The 23,822-nt window shown below is 37.8% G+C and overlaps 1 long non-coding RNA gene across 1 annotated transcript in view; it reads left to right on the forward strand.

Moving 5' to 3' along the window:
- The window catches only part of LOC104668851, an 82,122-nt gene that overhangs the window by 50,022 nt on the left and 8,278 nt on the right, over positions 1 to 23,822 (forward strand). The window contains exon 2 of the long non-coding RNA XR_748899.2: positions 19,720 to 19,765. This is a non-coding gene — a long non-coding RNA (uncharacterized LOC104668851). The remainder of the gene's footprint in view (positions 1 to 19,719; positions 19,766 to 23,822) is intronic.

Genomic DNA, 23,822 nt, shown 5'->3' on the forward strand with positions numbered 1-23,822 from the left:
AATGTCAGGCAGGCAGAAACAATAGCTATCCACTAAAAGAAATTTAAAAGATGCAATCCTTACCTTCAATAAGTTTACAAACTTGAAAAGAATTATGAACTGAATAAATATTATCAAAGCCAATATGTCTAAAGTTGCTTTAGAGCTTTTGAAATACTTATTTCATGTGATCCTTTCAAGAACGTTTTTAGTTCAGTTTTATTTTGTAGTTAAAGTCAAAGAGAAATACAGACATTAAATTATTTGCTTACCTGATGCTTATCATGCCCAACGTAGAGCTTTTATCAAAGTTGAAACTCATATTCATATTTCCCAAGTAGTTCTACTTATATATGACATTAAGGTTTATGAATATTTATATATAAGTGAGTAGAAAATATGTTTATATTATATGATCTAATATGCAAGAATCAAACTATGTTTGACATGAGAAAAAAATCACCTAGCATGGTGTTTCTCAAATTGTGTTCTGCCTACATTATAATTTCTCGGCTTGTTTGTTATGAATTTCAAGGCTTCATTCATGAATCAGAATATCTACAGATGGGGCCCTGGGAATTCGTGTTTTTTAGCAAGAGGCTCAGGTGATTTTTATGCAGTGATGTTTAAGAACCTCCAACAACACATTTAACTGCAGCCTTAGAGACCTTATACTTATAGAAATGAAAACAGAGATCCACAAGATATTTCTCAGGTTTTGTATCCTATTCTGGTCACCTTTCCTTTTTTGTGCTTTTCTCCGCTTTCTAAGTTAAAATAGTCATCAATTAGAAAGGTTAGGAATTATACCATCATTATATCTAATTTGTGATCTTCCAAATTAATCAGTGAAAAAGAGTATTAATTTTCACAGCAAATAACTAAAACTCAAAACTTAGAATTAAAAAGGATCTTAGATGAACTGCCTTGTGCTCAGATAAGGAAATCAATTTCTCAAAAAATAAAGTGACTTGCATAGCTAAGCAATTAGTATTGACAGCCCTTTTAGAATCTACTCATTTTTAAGTGACTATTTCATTTGGAGAAATGGTCATAAAAGTCAGTTAGCATTTATAATTAAAACTCAGCTTTAGTTAAATTTAATTGTGTGTGCAACAGAGCATAGAATTCAATTTCAAAATCCTGAACCATATTTTATGACTTGTCTTCATTAGCAGTTATTGGACATTGGCTGTCTCTCTACATGTATTCCTCATTTAATCCCCACATCTCTAGGAAGTAGGTACTGGTATGCCCATTTTAGAAATGAGAAAGCTAAGACAGGAATAGATTAAGAAACTTACCCCAGACCAGTGTTTCTCAAACTTTATGTGCAAAAGAATCACCCAAGAGTCTTGATAATTTGCAAATTCTGACTTGGTAGGTCTGGGGTGAATCCTGAGATTCTGCATTTTTAATCAGCTCCCAGGTCAAGGCCAACAATGTTGGCTTGTGGATCATACATTGTGTAACAAGGTTCTACATCACATGTCCTAGGGTCTTAACACTGCCTGTCTGACACTGAAACCCATGCACTTAACCCCTATGCAGAGTATGCATTGACCTTTCTCTTTACTACATTGTAATTTACATCCTACAGATGGAACCAGTGATACTAGTTCTTGATGCATATACATTTGTGATGCAATTTTACCCTTGAGGAATATCCAGGGAAGCAAAGCACTACTGGGATCATCATTCTCATCCTAGAGGCTCTCTTCTACATCTGCCTCTTCCGGGACCACAGCTCCCAAGAGGAAAGATAGAGGTGGCAGTGGCAGCTGACAATTTACCTTATTCTTTGGAATCTCAGGGTTTCTCCTGTTCAGTGAGTGCAGCCATTCAACTCTGACTTCTCCTCCTCAATCCTCCCATGAATATGTAGTATATAAAATCTAACTATGCTTCATGCTTTCTTATGCATGCTTATTTAAATATGTATATATAATATGCATGTGCTTTCTTTGCTTCTCATTTTACTAGGTATTCACAGTTCATTTTCTTCCAGTAAGTCTTTTTATCCTATTCTTTTTTTGTGTCCCCAAACTCTTCCTTTGTGGTTATGCTATAATTTTAACATTTACCAAAAAAGAAGATTCAAGTTAGCCACTTTTCATATTATATTACTTTGGTTAAATCAGTCTGGCCTAGAGGATTTCCTTTTCACTGTTTTCTTTCTCATCAGGTGAGGTAGTTTGACTGACTTGGTTTATTCAAGCAAAGGGACAATGGGAAATAAATCTGGATGTTCAGCATAAAAAGAGCTAATGACAAAGCTATTTTTAGGGAAAGGGACTTCTTGTCTTTCCTATATTATTCTTTACGTCTGTTTGATATATCTATTTTCTGGTTCTTATCTTTAAAAGACAGCTGCTTTGCCTCAGGCATAAATCAGAAGAGGAAAACCAGCTTCTGGACCTGGAGGGAGGATGAAAGGGAATAGGAATTGAGGGAAGTGGAAGGGAAGACTAAGGGACCCCTGGAGAGTCCCTACTAAGCCAGACATAACAAACAAAAGTCCTCTGCTACTGCAGAAGACAGAACAGAGAAGCCAGCAGGAGAAGAAAAAGATGATGCTGTTCTTGATGCCTCAAAAACGGCAAGGGAGAACCCAGGCAACTGATATACACATCCTTGGAACAAATCTACCCCAGAAGTACAAGACACACACTTCGAATTCATGGAATAAATGGGAGGTGAGTGTTCAGTTCCAAGACACAAGACAGAATTGGGCAAGAGCGAGGAATGCTACTACTTGTAAGTCATAGTTACATAAAAACAGCAACCACATTGTGTTTTTCCGTAAAGTTCTAGATCTGTGGTCCCCAATCTTTTTTGGCACCAGGGACTGGTTTCATGGAGGACAGTTTTTCCACTAACTGATGATTCAAGCACATTACATTTATTGTGCACTTTATTTCCATTATTATTACATTGTAATATATAATGAAATAATTATACAACTCACCATAATGTAAAATTGGTGGAAGCCCTGAGCTTGTTTTCCTGCAACTAGAGGGTCCCATCTGGGGGTGATGGAAGACAGTAACAGATCATCAGGCATTAGATTCTCATAAAGAGTGTGAACCTAGACCCCTCGCATGCACAGTTCACAATCGAATTCGCACTCCTATGAGAATATAATGCTGCCACTGATCTAACAGGAGGTGGAGCTTGGGCAATAATGCTCTGTAGCTCTGCTGATCACCTCCTGCTGATCACCTCCTGCTGCACAGCAGGGTTCCTAGCAGGCCGTAGACTGGTACCAGTCCATGGCCCAGGGGTTGGGACCCCTGCTCTAGATTTAAGTGTTTATAGATGAAGTACTTTAGCTTTCCTGGAAAATGTATTGAAGATCAATTTATTCAAGGTTATCACACATGTTAAAAACCCCACAAAGCTCTTAACCTCTGTAACCCCGGTACTTTTGGGAGGCTGAGGTGAGAGGATTGCTTGAGGCCAGAAGTTTGAGACCAGCATGGGCAATACTGAAAATCTCTGCCTCTACAAAACAACTCTCCCAATTTTATATATACACACAAATTTGGACTTCCTGAATTAACCAGTTAATATATTTTAAAATACACATTAACCCAAGAGGTAAATAACTCATCAAAATTCAGTAAAAATAATTACTTGACACCAGATAGCTAGCTTTACATTTTCCAGTTTTTTAGCCAGTTGCTAGAAATCACATAAACATAGTCTGATTTTTATAAATTTGGCTGAAAAATTGAAGGATTATTATCAATTTTAGTTAATGTTTCTTTTTAAAAATTAGCTTAAGTTTGATATTGAAAATATAAAGCTTTTTAAAAATTGAAATGCTGAATAAAAGGAATAAAAATCATGTTATAGTGTTAGTAGGGTTCTCAAACAGCTCACTCATGTTTTAACATACTCTTACCCTACGGTATTAGAGAGTGGATTATTTAAATACAGGTAAATAAAAGCTATAGGAGTTACACAAGTGGTGAAAGGAGGGAATGCTAGCAATTTTGTGATGGCCAAATAAAAACAATGTATTTATCAATAGATACAAATGTGCAGATTAATTCTTATTTTAGACATCTTTGGCAGCTAGAAGTACAACTTTAGGCTCTCAAGAATGACAGTTTTGATTTATATTATTCTCCACAGCTCCATTTAAGTACACTACTACTCTATCTGCATTCCTTTTCTCTTACTTGACGGCTAATGGGCATTGCCTTTCCTTGATATCTCTCAAATAAATAAAACTAGAAGGATTTTTAAGGAGCATAAACAGCTCCCAGCTGTACACACACACACACACACACACACACACACACTCACACTCAGGAAGTTAGAGAAAAGCTCATAAAAACAACAGCAATAAAAAGCCAGGGAATATATAAATGTAGAACCTCAGTTTCTACAGAATATTCTTGAACAGAAACTACTAAACTACTGTAATTGTTGTGCTAACAGACAACAGTGATGTCTGAGTGAGAGGAAGTATATGAAGATGGTAAGACTATAGATAAATCTTCACATATAGCTTTTTTTTTTTTTTTTTTTTTTTTTTGAGACAAGCTCTCACTCTGTTGCCCAGGCTGGAGTACATGGCACGATCACGGCTCACTGCATCCTTGACTTCCTGGGCTCAAGCAATCCTCCCTCCTCAACCTCCCAAGTAGATGGGACTATACGTGCATGCCACTACACCCAGCTAATTTTCTCTAGTTTTTGTAGAGATGAGGTCTTGCTTTGTTACTTAGGCTGGTCTCAAACTCCTGTGCTCAAGAGATCCTTCTGCCTTAGCCTTCCAAAGTACTGGAATTATAGGCATGAAGCACCATGCCTGGCCCTATATAGCGTTTGTAAAAAAAAAAAAAAAAAAAAAAAAAAATTATAGTAATATATGCATGTGGTACAAAATTGAAAAGTTAGGTAGCAATCAGAAATCCCTCTATCCTAACCTTCACCCACCCAATCCTCCTCCTAGAGGCAACCACTATTAGCAATATCTTGAATATTTTTTCAGAGATACAACATGAAAGATTTTAATCCCCTTTAGTCCCTCAGTTGAAACTTAAGAGGTTTAGATTTCCATTGACTTAAAAACAACACAATGGAATTCTAGTCTTTGGTTCAGATCTGAAAACAACTTCCGTTTATCAGTCCAGAAAACTGAGAACTTACTGGATATATCATTAATGGTTCAGGATTCCTCCTTAGAAGAGAGTTCTTTTCTCTAGCAACAAGATAAATAGCTGATTTCTTGGAAGCTGTCCTTTCTTAATAGGCCCTATTTCATTAGTTCATTGCCTGGTAATTACAGCTGCATGCAAATAAAAATGTAAAATGGGTGTGATTTCCTTTTATAGGTTGAATAATATGGGTAGCCCTGAATTGTGAAAGGAAACAGATTGCTCTTTGGTTTTTGTTGTTATATCCAAGGTTTCCTATCTGCTTTGGGTTAATTATCACTAGCCACCTAAAAACACACTGATTAAAAAAGGAGAAGACACACATCTCCCTCCTGTGCAATGCTGATAAATTTATACGGCTATTTAACTAGTCATGTGAAATATCAATTATTAATAACAGCAGTAGGTCTTTTGAGTTCTAAGAGCTTTAAAACTGATGATCTCTCCAAAACATCTATAATTTGCAACTATTTACAGTACAGCAGAAAGACCTCATGAAAATATTTATGGCTCTTACAGTGTCAAAATTTTGTTTTGTTTTGGCATTTACAGCAGTTAACTAAATTCTAGTGCTATGTTAGTTCTCATTGCTATAAGTGTGGGAGTAAATTAAAACAGTTGTGACAAACATATCATGATGGCAATGAATGATGAAAACATTATTTTCATTCCCTGCTTACATCGAAATTTTTTTCAGGTATCAGATCAAGAGGTGGATTACTAGGTGCCAAATAGGACTCTGCAGCTGAAAGCTCCTTTTAATTTTGGCAGAACAAATAGTTATAGTATACAATGATAGTACTGAAGGTGGAAATGTCACATCTCAGAAAGTGTGCTGATAGTATTGCTAGCTGTGAATTATTACCTTTAGTATGTACCGGCAGGAAATCACATAGATGTAAACATGTTCAATACTTGTTTTCCTAGGCCAACCATCTGAGATGTTATTTGTCATTATTTATGCATTATATTTGAATTTTTGAATATAAAGCAATTTTTCTATTCTTTAAACTAAATTTTTATTTTCAAAGCTATGCACATACATAGCTTAAAAAGTCAAATATTTCACAAGGCTAATAATTTAAAAACATCATTCTTCTGTTCCTTCCCCTCATTATTGCTCCTCAGAGAAAACCATTTTTAATTCTCTCAGCTCTTTTTCCTGGCATCTACTGCTGTACGTCTAAGAACACTCATTTAATGCTATTTTTTCAATTTTTTATTTTCCTATGGTTTGTTATTTCTAACCCCTGCCCTCCTACCCCCTCAATCACAGTTACCTTCTACTTCTTTTCTCAGTATAGCTACAGCTTTATTTGGCTAAACCAATGTTCAGTTTTCATTATGACCAATTAGATATCATTCATAACTGATGAATGTAGTATATCGGGATTGTAATTATTTTCTTTTACAACTTTGTTTTCTGGGTACTTATAATTGTACCTTTTTAAAAAATTTTGCTTTGTTTTCTGTGTGCTCATGGCTACCAGGGTCATCCTGTGTTGCTTCACAAAGTGTTGACTTCCTCTTAATACAGTCTAACGCTTCAGGAAATCTCAGTTTCCCTGTTGTCGTGAAGATACACTTTCCACCCTGATGCTCCTATCTGAGCTACTTGTCTTCCCCATCTGCCCCTCAGCTGTCTTCCTGGGATTTCCTGTCACATCATCTGGGACATTTCCTTCACCTTCCTTCTGTCTGAGATCCTTATTCCTGGATCCCAAGACTTCCTCTTTATTGACTTACTCTCCTGTTTTTGGTGGGGCATATTTTCCAGTAGCTTCCTGAGAGACTGCCTGAGAGGTGAACTTTGAGACCTTGCCCATCTGAAAATGTCCTGATTCTACCATCACACTTAATTTATAGTTAGACTGGGTGTAGAATTCTAGGTTTGCAGTACTTCATTCTTAAAATTTGAAGGGATTGTTCTACTATGTTGCAGGTACCAGTTTTGGTACTGAGACATCTGGTGCCTTCAGATTCATGCTTGTTGGTATGTGAACTGCTTTCTCCTCTCCACCTCTCCGGGAGCTTTTAGCATCTTCTTTTCTATATGTGATGTTCTGAAGTTTCTCAGTCATATGCATTTATAGGACTGTTTTTCTTCTCAATGTGCTGGACACCTTGTATCACGGTGACACCTTTCAGTTTGGAAACTCGTGTTTTTGAGTTCTGGAAAATTTTCTTGAATCATTAGTTGAATACCTTCTTCTTCTTCTTTATTTTTTCTGATTTCTTTATGAGACTCTCATTATTTGGAAGTCAGATATCCTGGAAAAAAATGCCATAATTCTGTTTGACCTTTTTGTTGTCCTGTTCTCGCTCTCTCATGTGGATTGTGAACCTAAATGTCAACTTGATCAGTAAAAGCCATTGTGGCAGTGCAAAGGCAAATTCAAAATTGTTATTGCTGGTTATTTTTAGTGGTTTTTAAAAATATGTTTCAGCTATTTCAGTTTTGTCAATTATCAATGTATCTTATGTTTTTATATTACTCAATAAATATTTGAGTGTCCTACACTGGCTTTTCCTGATAAGTTGAAGCTAGGACAAACTAGAGATAATCAGTAAATTCAGTAAATTGAGTTCAAGTTCTGCTCCACTCAAACTCATTCCCTTTATTCATTCAAACATTGAAAGAACTACAGCGTATGAAGCAGTTAGCTGGGCAGTTGTTACACAAAAATAAATGAAAATAACCAAAATGTCTTTTCCTTTGTGGAACTTATACATGTGAATGTATGTGTATGGGGTTAGGTGAGAGTATCATTGCTACTGCAATGGGGGTGAGTACACATGTTGTTACTGAAGAAAAGGAAGCTTATCTAACCCTGGCTTAGGGACAGTTCATTCACACGGCTGTGGTCTATAGAAGGGATTGGAGGGCTCAGGACAGTCCTGGAGATGAACTAAAACACCGAAGAATAATTCAGGTGAGATGGTGGTGATCTGAATTGGGTCTGTGACAAGAAGGAGGAAAGTGAATTTTGAGACACTAGAAGTTTAATTAGATAGGACTTGGGTGTCATTGAATTAGAGGAAGTGAAAAAGGGGTGAGTTCTAAGGCAGAAGATAGTGAATTTAATTTTGGAAAAGTTTAATTTTACGTGGGATGTGCAAGTGGGGATTTGAATCAGAAGCTCAGAAGGGACAGAAGCCCTGGAAATAGATTCTTGGGTGTCATTCACATATGGTACTGTCTGGAGCCATGTGAATTGAGAGCACAGGAGGAAAGTGTGTCAACTCAACAAGGTCAGAGAAAGTTTGATGAAGAAACCTAAGGGAACATGGAGATTTAAGGGCGAGAAAGAGAAGAATATCTCACATATATTAAGAGAAGAGAGGGTTCAAGAAATGAATACTTGGCATGATCGAATGCCACCATACATTTGTAAAAGGCTTTATGATATGTGTGATTTTGCATATATTTTCTTACTTAATCCCTGTAGTGGCTTTATGGGTCATCTATCTTACTTTTCTACTTTTTTTCTAAAAATGTTTAGATAAGAAAACAGAGGCCCAAGAACATAGCAATTTGTTCAAGATTACAAAAGGTACGGTGGCTTACGCCTGTACTCCCAGCACTTTGGGAGGTTGAGGCAGGTAGATCACAAGATCAGGAGATCAAGACCATCCTGGCTAACACAGTGAAACCCTGTCTGTACTACAAATACAAAAAAAAAAAAAAAAAATTAGCCGGTCATGATGGCACATGCCTGTGATCCCAGCAACTCAGGAGGCTGAGGCAGGAGAATTGCTTGAACCTGGGAGGCAGAGGTTGCAGTGAGCCGACATTGCACCCACTGCACTCCAGCCTGGGTGACAGAGCAGGACTCTGTCTCAAAAAAAAAAAAAATTGTGAAAAGCAAACTCGGGTGTTGAACAGATTTCTGGAGTTTCTGAGGTGCAGAGTGGTGTGCCCAGACTGCAAAGTGGAGCAGTTAATGTGAGCCCTCACTGTGTGGCAGGCCCTGTGCTGAGTGCTTTGTGCACACTATGTCATTTAATTTTCAAATCTTATACTATAAACTTGTTAACATTATCACCCCCATTTGAAGAATGAGGTAGAGGAAGCTCAGAGGTTAAGCAACCTGCCCAAAGTCACAGAACCAGTAAATGGTAGAAGCAGAGGAATTCAAGTCCATTTGCTGTATGACACATATTAACAATTCCATCATTAAGTATGAATTTCTTTCCTCCAAAGACTTTCCTTATTTTTATTATTATTTTTTGCCTACTAATGCTTCTGGGCTGCATAAAGATTAAAATCTCAATAAATAATAGTTATTTTGAAGGACCTACAATGTGGTGAGGCACTCAACTAAATAATTTATTTATAGTCTATTCACTCTTACAAACCTGAATGGGGAAGTATATTTACCCCCATTTTACAGATGAGAAAAGTGACCCCCAGAGATTAAATAACAATACACATTGTATGCATGTTTCAAAATATCACTTGTACCCTTAACATTTTTTAAAAAATCACATGAGTCCTATAAATACGTACAAATATTACATATCAAAATGTTTTTTAATTAAAAAAACAAATAAGGACAGAGTTGGCATTCTAACTCAAATCCTTTTCCTTTTCTTCTTCTCTTCTTTCTTCCTTCATTTCCTCCCTTAGCCAACCCTCTTTTCCCATCTCCTCTATCCTTCTCTTTCATTTGGCCTACTGCTTCCTAGGTGACAACAAGAGTGAATTTAGAATGAGGCCTTTAGGAATTGGATATAGGTCAAGGCATTGGGATTCAGAGGAGACAAAGGGTAAGCACTTTGCTAATGTAATTGTAATGTTTGGAACTCAGTCAAAACGTTCACCAGACTCTCTGGTGCCCTGATATACCCAAATAGGGGCTTCTGTGATTAAGAACTAAGGTTTTCAGATGTTTAATTTGAAATACAATGAACTGTGTATATCAAAGTTTGTAATTTGAGACTAATAATTGAGAACAAAATTGATGTATAATTAAGTAAAATAAAATATATCTTAGACATAAAGAACAAGAGACCTTAGTGGTCATTCATAATTTGTTTCATTTTTATATAAAAATTATTTTCTTCCCATACACAAAACCTGAGTGCTCATCTATTTGCTGATTTATGACATGAAACTGGAGTTACTTATGTCAAAGCTCTACTTTGTTTTTTTTCTTCTTTTGAGAGGGAGTTTTGCTCTTGTTGCCCAGGCTGGAGTGCAGTAGTATGATCTTGGCTTACTGCAACCTCCGCCTCCTGAGTTCAAGTGATTCTCCTGCCTCAGCCTCCCAATTAGCTAGGATTACAGGCGCTCACCACCATTCTTGGCTAATTTTTAAATTTTTAGTAGAGATGGGGTTTCACCATGTTGGTTAGGCTGGTCTCGAACTCCTGACCTTAGGTGATCCACCTGCCTCAGCCTCCCAAAGTGCTGGGATTACAGGTGTGAGCCACCGCATCCGGCCTGAAGATCTACTTAGAAGGACAGCAGTGCTCTATGTTCAAGACAGAGCTTTTCTCTGTGCCTCAAAAACCAGTTGAAAAAGAGCATTGCAATATTATGTGTTAACTGCTCTCTAGACCAAAAATGTTGGTTGTATGGGTGGCAAAACCTGAAAGAATCCACAACGCAGAATCAGGTAGATACTGCCCCTACTCCCTTGGAACTTTATACATTCCGCACTTGTACTAAAATGCTTATCATGCTGTTTCACGATTTGTTTATATCTCTGCTCTACAACTTTGAAATGTAGAAAGCAAGGTTTAGGTCATATGTGTATCTCTGTAACCAGAGTTTAGCACAAATTATGTCCTCAAGTCTAGAGATTTAACTAACCATGATCAGGGACTCAAATTTTGCATAGCCAGGCATATGTTCTAAACCAGAAATTGTCCCAGTGTTTTCATCACTTCACTTAGGATCGCATGTGATTTTTTTTTTTTTTTTTTAATACAGAGTCTTGCTCTTGTCACCTAGGGTGGAGTGCAGTGGCATGATCATGGCTCACTGCAGCCTCAACCTTCTAGGCTCAAGTGATCCTCCTACCTCAGCATCCTGAGTAGCTAGAACTACAGGCTTGCACCATTACCAGATAATTTTAATATTTTTTTGGAGAGACAGGATCTTGCTATGTTGCCCAGACTAGTCTTCAACTTCTGGGCTCAAGTGATCCCGCTGACTCAGCCTCTCAAAGTGCTGGAATTACAGGTGTTAGCCACTACACCTACCCCTTTGCATCCTTTACAAATTTTACTGTCAATGAATTTTATGTTTTAATAGACTTCTACCAAGCAAACTACAAATTTAAAAATAATCTCTGGCTTCTGTTCATTGTTGATACATACATATACAATACTGGTTGAAAAATTCTAACCAAGAATAAAGAAATGTGATGTTTTGGTTAACCTTGGTGGTGCTATTGTGGTTAACTATTATTCTTATTTAACCACGTGAACTACTAAAATATCATTCAACTTCATTTTTTAACTGTAACATTTATTTTAAAGATTTATCCATATTGATATAGCTAAAACTTAAGCCCATTCTTCCTTAGAAACATGCATTAGAATGTCAAACCTCTAATACAGGTTTAGTAGTTACCCCGGGAAGAGAGAAGGGAAGAGATGAGGGTAGATATGTTTCTATTTCTGTAATGCTTTATTTCTTTAAGAAAAAAATCTGAAGCAACTATGTCAAAATATAAACCTGTTAAATGTGGCTGGTGGGTCCATAGCTATCTAATTCATTTTCTGTATGTTTGAAAGTTTCATACTTTAAAAAGTGAAAGAGCTGATTTCAATGCCTCTTTTAAACAACACCCATATAAAATGGCGTTAATACATTTACTTATTTTTAAAAAGTTAAAAAAAAACTTCTAAGATTGAACACATTTGCCCTTTAACTTTAAAAAAGCTTTAAAAACATCAGAGTAAATATAGAATTCTAATTATAGACAATAGAGAAAGACAGATCAAGAGAGATTTGAGGCTCTCAAAAATTGAAATTTTGATATTTAAAGTTAAGATTTCATTAAAGCCTATACATCCTAAATTACCACCTTTACTTAGACAACTCAATGTTTAGTATAGACATCTGTAAATTCCAGACACTCACACCCAACAGGCTGCTTTACAGTTTTTCTCTGAGCCCCATATGATCCAAACCAAAGTCATGGGCCCCTGCACTGTCTTTAATGTAATATGCCTACACCTAGTTCTCTTATTCTGGTGACTGGAGTCATGCAAATCAGAAACCCACGGAAGTTTATTGATTGCCACGCCTTACAATGTTAGTATTACTTCATCACATGGGTTTTTTTTTTTTTTTTACAGCAGTCTTTTTAAGAGTATGTCTATTTTATGAAGATTATTTCAGTTAAACTAGCACTATATCCATAAATCTACTTAATCTGGCATACATAAACAGAGGCACAGCCAATATGTGAAAGTCAACACTGTGGAATGCTCATCCTTTCCTAATATTACCTCACCTGCCATAAATGAGTCATGACACCTGTCATACTGACTAAGTGAATCACTGGGATAAATATTAACGAAGCTTAAGTTTTTAATATGTGTTTGTAGAAGTTCGAGCATTTTTTCCTTGTCCAGTGGAACATCTTGCATACTCCACATTAGAGACTGCAACTCTATACTGTGGTCAGAATAGTTTTGAAACTCAAAATTATGTTTTTCTTTCCTCCCTATCCTTCATACATTAACCTTCCAGAGACTTCCATTTGCTCTGAGTATGAAGACCAAAATCTTTAGCATGGCATTTAGTCAAGTCTTTTCATACTTTGTCCTCTATCTCCCTCTTCAGCCTCACCTTACCAAAAGCTAACCCTTGCTCTTTGATACAAAGATATGAAAACATGAACCTCCCTATGATTTGATCCTAGCACTTATCTCAGTTGTAATTTTACTTGCATATTTTATTGTTTGTTTAGTATCTACCTCCTATACCACAAGCTATGTAAGTTATTTTAAGAAGTAAACAATCAAAAAGAGAAAGAAGATAAAGCAATTTCTTAAAAGATTGATATTTTCACAAGACTTCGGCCAATGAACCTAGATAAAAGATCATGTGTAAAAACACCAAAGGGTCAAACAATCATGGGAAAATATAAAAAAGTAACCTTTATTGTTTATAAGAAAAAAAAAGAGGCTTTAAAAAATATCTTATTTCCACTTTTTTTGAGGCTTTTTAAAATTAGAAAAAATAATGAAAAATGGCCATAACTTTATTTTGGAGAAAGGTTCAGACCCACCACTTTGAGGTGATGGTATAAAATTATAGATGACAGTGACAAAACTATTCAATGTTTATTTCTTTATCAGTATTGCCATTTGGATATGCTGATTGTGAAATGTTGCCTAGCTGTTCTTTATCGATTAGTCTCTCTCTCTCTCTCTCTCTCTCTCTCTATATATATATATATATATATATATATATATATTTTTTTTTTTTGGCCAAGATGAATTATAACTTTAGGAACAGAAGAAATTAGCAGATGGATTTTATAAACCAATAAAATATATACATATACATAAGTATATATATATATGTATTTAAAGAACTGCAATTTGCTTTTTAAAGTAAAAAATTAAACTAGTTTCAAACCTATAGAAATGTTGCCAGAATAGAACAAAATTATTTTTTATTTCCAGACAGGGTCTTGCTCTGTCACCCAGGCTGAAGTGAAACGGAGTGATCATGGGTCCCTGTAACCTTGACCTCCTGAGCTCAAGCTATCCTCCTCTCTCATCCTCTCAAGTAATTGGTGCCATCATGCCCAGCCAAATTTTTAATGTTTTATAGAGATGGGGTCTTACTTTGTTGCTAAGGTTGTTCTCAAACTTCTGGCCTCCAGCAATATTTCTAGCTTAGCTTCCCATAGTGCTGGGATTACAGGTGTGAGTCACCTTGCCCGGCCTGAACAAAGCAATTCTTTTTATTTGGATGATTACTTAACATTTTACTATGTATATATATTTATTGCTTCTCTCTCTCTCCCCCTATCTGATGTCCCTCTACTCCCTAAATACTTTAGTATATACATGCCCTAAACTGGGACACTCTGCTATAATAGTAACAATATACTTAGCTACCAATAAGAAAATCAACATTGATAGAACACCACCATTGAATCCACAAACTTTGATCATATTTTGCCAACTGTCCCAACAATGTTTTCTTCCTCTTTTTGGTCCAGTATCCTATCCAGGAAATTGCATTACATTTAGTGGCCATGCCTCTTTAGATTCCTTCAATTTGGAACATTTTAGTGTTTCACTCTCTCTCAAGTCCCTGGGTTTTAAAGAAAGGATTCCTTTTATTCTATGGGACAACCCTAAACACGGGTCTGTCTGATGTTTCCTCATGACCAGACACAAGTCATACATTTGTGGCAGGAATATCACAGAAATGATGCTGTGCTCTTCCTGGTGTCTCATGTCAGGAGGCACCACACAATGTTGATCTGTTCTGCTGCTTGATCTTGGGCACATCTTTATGTTAGTATTTACTAGATTTCTAAAGGCTCAATTTTTCTTTAAGACCAATGAACATTTGAAGGCAAGACGTCTAAGATTTTACACTAATATCCCATTTCTCATCGAGTTTCCCACATCAGTATTAGCGTTCATTGACAATTTCCACCTGAGTCAACCATCATAATGAGGGTTGCCAAATGGCTGCTTCCTTATTTGCTTCTTTCTACAATTATTAGTTGGTATTCTACTATAACAAATAAATTTCTCTTCTCACATTTCTTTATTATTTATGTTAGTATGGATTCATGGATTCCAGTTTTAGTTACTGAGTTTTTATTTGATAATATTGTTTATCGTGATGTGGATATTATCCCAGATTTGACCAGTTTTAGCCCTGTTAAGTAGGCTTCTGTATCCTTTTGACATATCTCCATCAATCATTGTATATGTTTTTTAGAGATAACGAAATGCTCCAGGTATCTTTTTTCATTCCATTAAATGAACTAGCCATTTCTTAAGGACCCTTGATTTATTTTAATAAAGGATAATATTCATTAAAGGTATGAAACAATGATCTGGGTCCCCTGGGTTAGCTATTTCTTAAAGAACCATTTATTTATTTATTTATTTATTTTTGAGATGGAGTCTTGCTCTGTCGCCCAGGCTAGGGTGCAGTGGCACGATCTCCATTCACTGCAACCTCTGCCTCTTGGGTTCAAGTGATTCTCCTGCCTCAGCCTCCTGAGTAGCTGGGGTTACAGGCATGTGCTACCACACCCGGGTACTTTTTGTATTTTTAGTAGAGACAGGATTTCACCATGTTGGCTAGGCTGGTCTCGAACTCCTGACCTGAAGTGATCCACCTGCCTTGGCCTCCCAAAGTGCTGAGATCACTGGCGTGAGCCACCATGCCCAGCCTACCCTTGATTTCTTTTAATGAAGGATACCATTTATTAAAAGAACGAAACAATGATCTGGGAGCTCATGTTCATCATTACCGAGGTGTCATTGCATTGGGAGTTTTCAGTAGAAAGAGCTAGGAAATGTATATATGTATATATGCATGTACATATGTATGTATGCAAGCATATGATTGTAACTATTTTTATTTATGCATGTGTTTATGTATGTGTGTGTGTATTTTATACCTGACTTGATGCTGATACTTTTAATTCTAATCCTATACCTTGGGGTTCTTTTTCTTTATTATGTATTTTCATTTTTAGAGACAGGGTGTTACTCTGTTGCCCAGGCTGGAGTGCAGTGGCTCACTGCAGTCTTGAACTCCTGGGCTCAAGCGATCCTCCTGCCTCAGATGCCTAGTAGCTGGGACTACAGGCATGTGCCACCCTGCCCAGCTAATGTTTTTTATTTTATGTAGATGGGGTGTCACTATGTTGCTCAGGCTGGTCTCAAATTCCTGGCCTCAAGTGATCTTCCCGCCTCGGCCTCCCAAAATGCTGGGAATACAGGCATGCCACAGTGCCCAGTCAAGATTCTTCTTAGTCTGCTTCATTTACGTGTTGAAAATTCCTTCTCAGATATTAAGAAATACAGTTTTTAATGTCTTCAACTCTTTCCTTTCTTCTCTCTTCCTTCTTTCCTTCCTTCTTTTTTGCTTCCTCCCTTTCTTCCTTTCTTCCTTCCTTCCTTCAAGACGTGGGGTCTTGCTATGTTGCCCAGACTGGACTTGAACTTCTGAGTTCCCACCATCTTTCCTCCTTAGACTCCAGAATAGCTGGGATTACAAACATGTGCCACTGCGCCCAACTGCAGTCGTCTTCTAATTGGTCTCCCTGCTTCTTCACTTGCTCCCATATGGCTAATTCCCTATATAAAACTAGATAGATTTTCTAAAACATAAATCATATGTCTCTTCTCTGCTAAAAGTGTGCCAATGGCTTCCCACTAAAGTTAGAAAAAAAAAATTTGAAACTAAAGATTGGACTGTCTTAAAAGCATACAGACTATATAACAGGCACATGTCTTAATCTGTTTGTGCTGCTATAACAAAATACCATAGACTGAGCAATTTATAAGCAACAGAAATTTATTTCCGACAGTTCTGGAGGCTAAAAAGTCCAAGATCAAGGTACTGGCATTGGTGCATGGTAAGACCTGTTCCCTGCTTCCAAGATGGCACTTTGTTGCCATGTCGTCACATGGCAGAAGGTGGAAAGGCAAGACTCTCTTCAACCTAGAGCCCTTTTTAATAATGGTTATAATGCCATTTAGAAGGGCAGGACCTTCATGACTTAATCACTTCCCGAAGTCCACATCTCTTAATACTGTTGCATTGAGGATTAAGCTTCAACCTGAATTTTGGAGGGGACATAGCAGCATAGTAGACTTTTAATAAATATTCACCAATTGAAAGAATAAATTAGAATTTCAAAACAAATTGAAAATGAAGAAAGCCTCCCAAATGAAGAAAGTAAAGGTATACACTCTCCCATCTCTATCACACCCACATCCAAACAGCAGTTGCTCTTAGATCTAATATGAGCGTTTTCAGAATTGTTTTGCTATTGCCTCCATTCCCACCATGGATCATGAGCCCATCATATCTTCAGTATTGCTTGCATTTTCACGATAGCTCCCTAACTGTTATTTCGGTTTCTGCCATTGCCTCCCTTCACTCTATTTTCACAGAGGCCAGAATAATTCTGTTAAAAAATGCCAGATCACATCACTTCTCTCTTAAAACCCTTCAGTGCCTTTCTGTTTTACTCTGGGTAAAAGTCAAAGTGCTTTAAATGGCCAACAGGCCCTGTGTTCATTATCTGTTGCTATGTAACAAAGTACTCGAAACTTAGTTGCGTAAAACATACACATTTATTATCTCACGGTTTCTGTGGGTCAGGCATCTGGCCCCAGGCTCTCTTGTATGGCTGCAATCAATTTATCAGCTGGGGCTGTAGTCACTGAAAGGCCTGACTGAGGGAGGTTCTGATTTCAAGCTCACTTTGCTGTTGTCAGGCTCCGGTGCCCTGCTAATTGTTGACTGGAGACATCAGTTCTTTATCATGTGGCCCAATCCATAAGGCTATTTACAACATGGTAGCTTGCTTCCCCCAGCTGTGTGTGTGAGGGAGAGAAAGACAGATATTCCCTAATGTCTTTCTAGTCTTTATGCTTTTCTATGGCATTTATTGTATCCAATATCTCATGTGTTTTACTAGTTGTCTGTTTCCTCACTTCTCTATCCTCATTATAATATTAGCTATAATAGAGCAGGACATTTTGCTTGTTTCACTCACTATTTTATCTACAGTGATCAGAACAGTGTTAAACACATTCAAAACAAATACTGAATAAATTAAATAATTTCAGAAAAGATTTGAGGAGTCTTAAAAGCAGATATCCATCTGCTATGAAAGCCTGTAACATACAGAATTACTGTAAAAGGCTGTAGTGTATTCATGAAACAGAATCCAGAAATTACTGTAGAGGAGGAAAAAAAATTAGAACAGTCCTACCAAACACACACCAAAAAACAAAAAACAAAAATTCAACAATATACAAAGAATACTATTAGTATTTAATATATATACACATAAACACGAAGACTGTCATACAGGCTTTGTCATATATGATTATGTATAACCACCAATAATCACCAATTTTCAAGTTCAAGTTTGGTCTTGGGGTCAATAATAGATCTGTACCCTTCATGCCAGCACTAGAGACCTGGGTTTTTGGGGTAGACGCAACATTCCTTTCTTCTTTTAGAAATACATCACACCTGAAAGGGAAAATGGTCAGCTCCCACTGTATTTTTTTCCGGATTACGAGCTCCTCCTTAGAAGCCAGCCAAGCATGCCCAGGCAATGGGTTAGGGCCTACTGAGCTTTCCATGGTGTTAGTGCAGTTTGCAGTCTTGCTGTGTTTCATAGTTGCCTCACAGAATTTATTTCCCTGTCAGCCATGGATAGCTGTATGTGTTGACATCTCAGAGGGTGACTGCCAAGTCTCTGGAAATGCTAATGGCCATGCTGATTAGGTTGGACAATGTGATCTTGTTTTGGGCATCAATCCGTTGAAGTACAAGCTTCTCATGATGGGAAAATAGGGCTTCCTGAAGAGAAGTAGATAGCATGCTCAAACTGCTAAGAAGGATGATGACAAAGCTCCTGCTAAGGCCATGGTTCTTTCAGGAAGTATCCTCATATTGTCAGCTTAGGCTATGGTTTGGGCTGTGAGATCTCATCTTCCTTCGTCTTCTGTGGACCCACAGGCTTGTCAAGACCTTTTTAGGAAGGAAGCTGTAAGCGCAGTCTGAGGGTCTGTCAGTTCTTCAGAAGCAGCTGGAGATATTGGGAAAATGGGCCAGGCTTGTGGCTTCTTCAGACTGTGACAGAGCAGGACAGGAATCTTCCTCTGCTCCAAATCTCAGCCCCTCACCGTGTCCCCGCCCAAACAACAAACACATACATTCTTTTTTTCACTTCTGCTTTTGTTTCTGCCTCAATTGTTTTTCTTTTATAAACTGCCAAGATCCTATTGGTCAGCATCCAATTCATTTAATTATGCAATCCGGTTATCTTGTCTCACCTAGAAAAAGTAATATAAGACTGTCTTAAAATAAAAGACTAGTGACAATAAAGATGTTTTGCCCAACAGAGGCCATTGAAGGATATACTTCCTCTTTAAATCATGTGAAATTCATCCTGAAATGCTTTTCTCATACAGTACACTCATTTCTTTCATATCTGAACCATAGCTGAAGTAGTAGATTCTCATGCTTTTCCTCCTGTCTACTTTTTCTTTTTTGCAGCTCCTGGCCACAGTGGGAGCCATGATCTCTCTCCTTTATATGTGGCTGTATTCCCTGAGCTTTCATTTCCATGTGGCACATTTTTATGCTCATTTTGGGTAAAGATACCTGAAAGGTAAGGTAACGTTGTTTCTCTGGTGCTATTCTACTGGGGGAAAGAGGTGGGGAGAGGTTTGCTGGTTAGAGTTCTAAAAGTAATGGCAAAAACTGCAATTAACTTTGCACCAACAGAATATATCTGTAGACTTTTAAGTCTTAGCATTCAGCAGTTAACTGAGTCCATTTAAAAAAATATAATATCTTTTGTTTACCTAGGAGCTGGTGTAGTGAAGGATGAAGAGAAGCAAATGCATTGGTTTAGGTAAGATGATGACATCTGCCAAAAAGCAAAACTCCAGAGTTACCTGTTCAGAAAGTACAGGTTGAGCATCCCTTATCCGAGCTGCTTGAGACCAGAAGTGTTTTGGATCTTGGATTTTTTTTTTTGAAATGTTTGTATTATACTAACTGGTTGAGCATCTCTAACCTGAAAATCCAGAATCTGAAATGCTCCAGTGAGATTTTTCTTTGAGTGTCATGTTGGTACTCCAAAAGTTTCAGATTTTGGAGCATTTCAGATTTCAGATTTTCTGATTAGGGATGCTCAACCTATGCTTAAATAGAAAACCTTATAATTTTGGTGCTTTTTCCCTAGAGCAAAAATAAGCTAGAGATCTAAAATCTCTTAATGTTAAAGTCTTGGTACCCTCTTTACTTTTTCCACTTGGTGATGAGGTAGGAGTACTGGTGGGGCTGTTGAGAGGGTGGGGCCAGTGCATTTTAAAACAGTCTACACAGTGTAAGCAAGCAGCAGATTAGATTCAAAAGAGTCAAAGTGGGGAATGTGGACCAATCTAGGTCAATATTCAGGATGTCAATAAATTTATTAACAATGCTCTGTGTTAACATTACTTTGGTTATTAAGGTTTTGAGCTCTTGACTATAAAACATACACTAATTTGAAATTTACAAACTGGGCTATGTGTTAGAATCACCTGGGAAGCTTCCGAAAAATACTGAAGCCCAGTTCCAGATTGATTTAAATGAGCAGAAAAAGATCCCTAGAAGAGTGTAATATGCTGCCAGCTCAAACTACTCCAGAAGTCTATAATGGTTAATAAAGTAAACATGAACCAGCAGAAGAAGGCATTTCAGGAACATATTCTAAAGCTTAAAATCGATATTCTGATAAAGTTCACCTGACAACAGAAGAAACACCTTTGAGAATCAGGAAGGGAGTGACATGGTTCCAAAGTGGCAAAGTGTCATTGGTGATTAACTGCACTTGACTAAAGCTCTTGCCACTGGGAGTATAGTCCATACGCCCACAGCATTGGCATCGCCAGGTGGGTACTTGGTAGGAATGCTGCCTCTGAGGCCCTAATGCAGACCCACTGAAGTAGAATCTTCATTTTAATAAGATCCTGGGATGACTGATATGCACCATCCGATATTGTAGCCAACAGCCACAACACAGCCATATAAATGTAAATGAACTAAAACTAAATAAAATTAAAATTTTAGTGCATAGTTGCACTGTCTACATTTCAAGTATTCAATAACCAGTAGTGGCTACTGTACTGGACAGTGCAAATACAGATCGATTCTATCTTTGGTAAAAATTCTATTGGAAAGTACTAGCAATTTACATTTATGTTTCAGCAATTGGAAATAGTGCTTAAGGGTCAGTTTACATGTTATTGAATTTCTAACATTCCCAGCTAGTCCTTTCCAGCATTTTGATTGCCTGTATATTTTGGAGAAAAGAGTATCATTATATCAATATTTGGAAAAGCTGATGAATTGATTTGAAACAAATATGTGATTAATTTTTTAAAAGTACTGTACTTGTTTCATGTAAGAAAAACTTTTTTTTTTTTTTTTTTTTGAGACAGTCTCCCTCTGTCACCCAGGCTGGAATGCAGTGGCATGATCTCAGATCACTACAACCTCCTCCTCCTGGGTTCAAGCAAGCCTCAGTCTCCCAAGTAGCTGGGATTATAGGCACATACTACCATGCTCGGCTAATGTTTTTTGTATTTTTAGTAGAGATGGGGGGTTAGTCAGAGTTCTCTAGAGGGACAGAACTAATAGGATAGTTATTTATATATATAGGGGAGTTCTTAAGTAGTATTAACTAACACAATCTCAAGGTCCCACAGTAGGCCATCTGCAAGCTAAGAAGCAAGGAAACCCGTCTGAGTCCCCAAGCTGAAGAACTTGGAGTCTGATGTTCAAGGGCAGGAAGCATCCAGCTTCCTGGGAGAAAGATGTAGCCTGGGAGGCTAAGCCAGTCTAGCCTTTTCACGTTCTTCTGCCTGCTTTTATCCTAGCTGTGATAGCAGCTGATTAGATGGTGCCCACCCAGATTAAGGGTGGGTCTCCCTTTCCCAGCCCGATGACTCAAATGTTAATCTCCTTTGGCAACATCCGCATAGACACACCCAGGATGAGTCCTTTGCATCCCTCAATCCAATCAAGTTGACACTCAGTATTAACCATCACAAGTCCACCCCTTGTCAACTTTAACTGATACGCATTTCCTGAGATCATACATAATCTTCAAATAAAAACAATAATAAGGTCAAAATTGTGCCTAGCATAATGCAACTATCCTTCATATAACCAGAAATGCACCAATCCCCAACCCAAATACTATTACATAAAGTTAATGACACTCAAATGCTGATATGAAGTAAGTAAATCTTATGTCACATGATAAAGGAAAAAAGAAATAAAATGAAGTTATTTTCTTAGTACAAGTGTATACATGCACACACATGTTTTTAACAAAAGAAGGAGGAAATACTCATGACAATTACAGTCTCCATTTCTGCAACTGGTCACAGGGCCATTGATGTTTACCTTCTTCTACTACCCATTCGTATTTCCTTTGCCTTCATCAAGAACCATAACAGGTCATGGTTTTTTTCTTGGTGGAGTGACCCAAACCTTCATTTCTGAATAGTCTGGGACAACTACCTGGATTGGGCTATTGTAGTTTCCCATTGATCTAAATCACAGAGCATGATAATACTAAGCCCTAAGGGATCTCCTGTATTCCATGCATACTCTTCCTTACCTGAGTTGTGGAGTAGTGAGCTGATTTCATCTTGATAGTCTGAGTCAATCACCCCAGCCAACACTGTAACTCCCTTCTTAACCTGTGGACTTAAAGGTAGGAAGAGTCCAAAGTGTCCAGGTGGCAATCTTAACTTCTAGTTTAATGGAATCAGTGTGTCTCCTGGTGGCAACATTTCTCCCACTGGAACTAGGACCTCTAGGCCAGCAGAACGTAATGTCACAGAAACAGGAAGCAAAATTTTTGTTAGTGTATCACTAGGGGTGATGGTAAGTGGTGCCACTTCCATTTCCACCCCTTGATTCCTGGACCCATGAATCCTGGCTATGGAAGAAACAGTACTGTATATTGAATGCTGATTCAGAGCATACATGGCCTTTTGGAGAACTTTGCCCTAGCCCTGGCAAAGTATTGTCACCTAGTTGGCATTGTAATTGTGACTTCAACAGGGCATTCCACCATTCTATCAATCCAGCTGCTTCAGGATAATGGGGAACATGGTAAGACCAGTGAATTCCATGAGCATGAGCCCACTGCTGCAGTTCTTTAGCCATAAAGCGAGTGCCATGGTCAGAAGCAATACCATGACAGTGGATAAGGCATTCCATGAGCCCACGGATGGTAGTCTTGGCAGAATCATTGCATGCAGGATAGGCAAACCCATATCCACAATAAGTGTCTATTCCAGTGAGGACAAACCTCTGCCCTTTCAATGATGGAAGAGGTTCAATATAATCAACCTGTTACCAGGCATCTGGCTGATCACCACGAGGAATAATGCCTTATTGAGGGCTTAGTGTTGGTCTCTACTGCTGGCAAATTGGGCACTCAGCAGTGGCCATAGCCAGGGCAGCCTTGGTGAGTGGAGGTCCATGTTGCTGAGCCCATGTGTAACCTCCACAGCCACCATGGCCATGTTGTTCATGGGCCCATTGGGCAATGACAGGAGTGACTGGGGAAAGAGGCTGAGTGGTGTCCACAGAATGGGTCATCTTATCTACTTGATTATTAAACTCCTCCTCTGCTGAGGTTACCCGTGGGTGAACACTCACATGGGATACAAGTATCTTCACAGTTTTTGATCACTTAGCGAGGTCTATCCATATGCCTCTTTCTCAAATTTCTTTGTCATCAATTTTCTAATCATACTTCTTCCAAGTCCCTGACCATCTAGCCAGACCATTGGCTACAGCCCATGAATCAGTATATAATTGCATATCTGGCCATTTCTCCTTCCATGCAAAGTGTACAGGTAGGTGCACTACTTGAAGTTCTGCTCACTGGGAAGATTTCCCTT

Source organism: Rhinopithecus roxellana, chromosome 2, assembly GCF_007565055.1.
Source record: "Rhinopithecus roxellana isolate Shanxi Qingling chromosome 2, ASM756505v1, whole genome shotgun sequence".
In the NCBI taxonomy this organism is placed as follows: Eukaryota; Metazoa; Chordata; class Mammalia; order Primates; family Cercopithecidae; genus Rhinopithecus; species Rhinopithecus roxellana.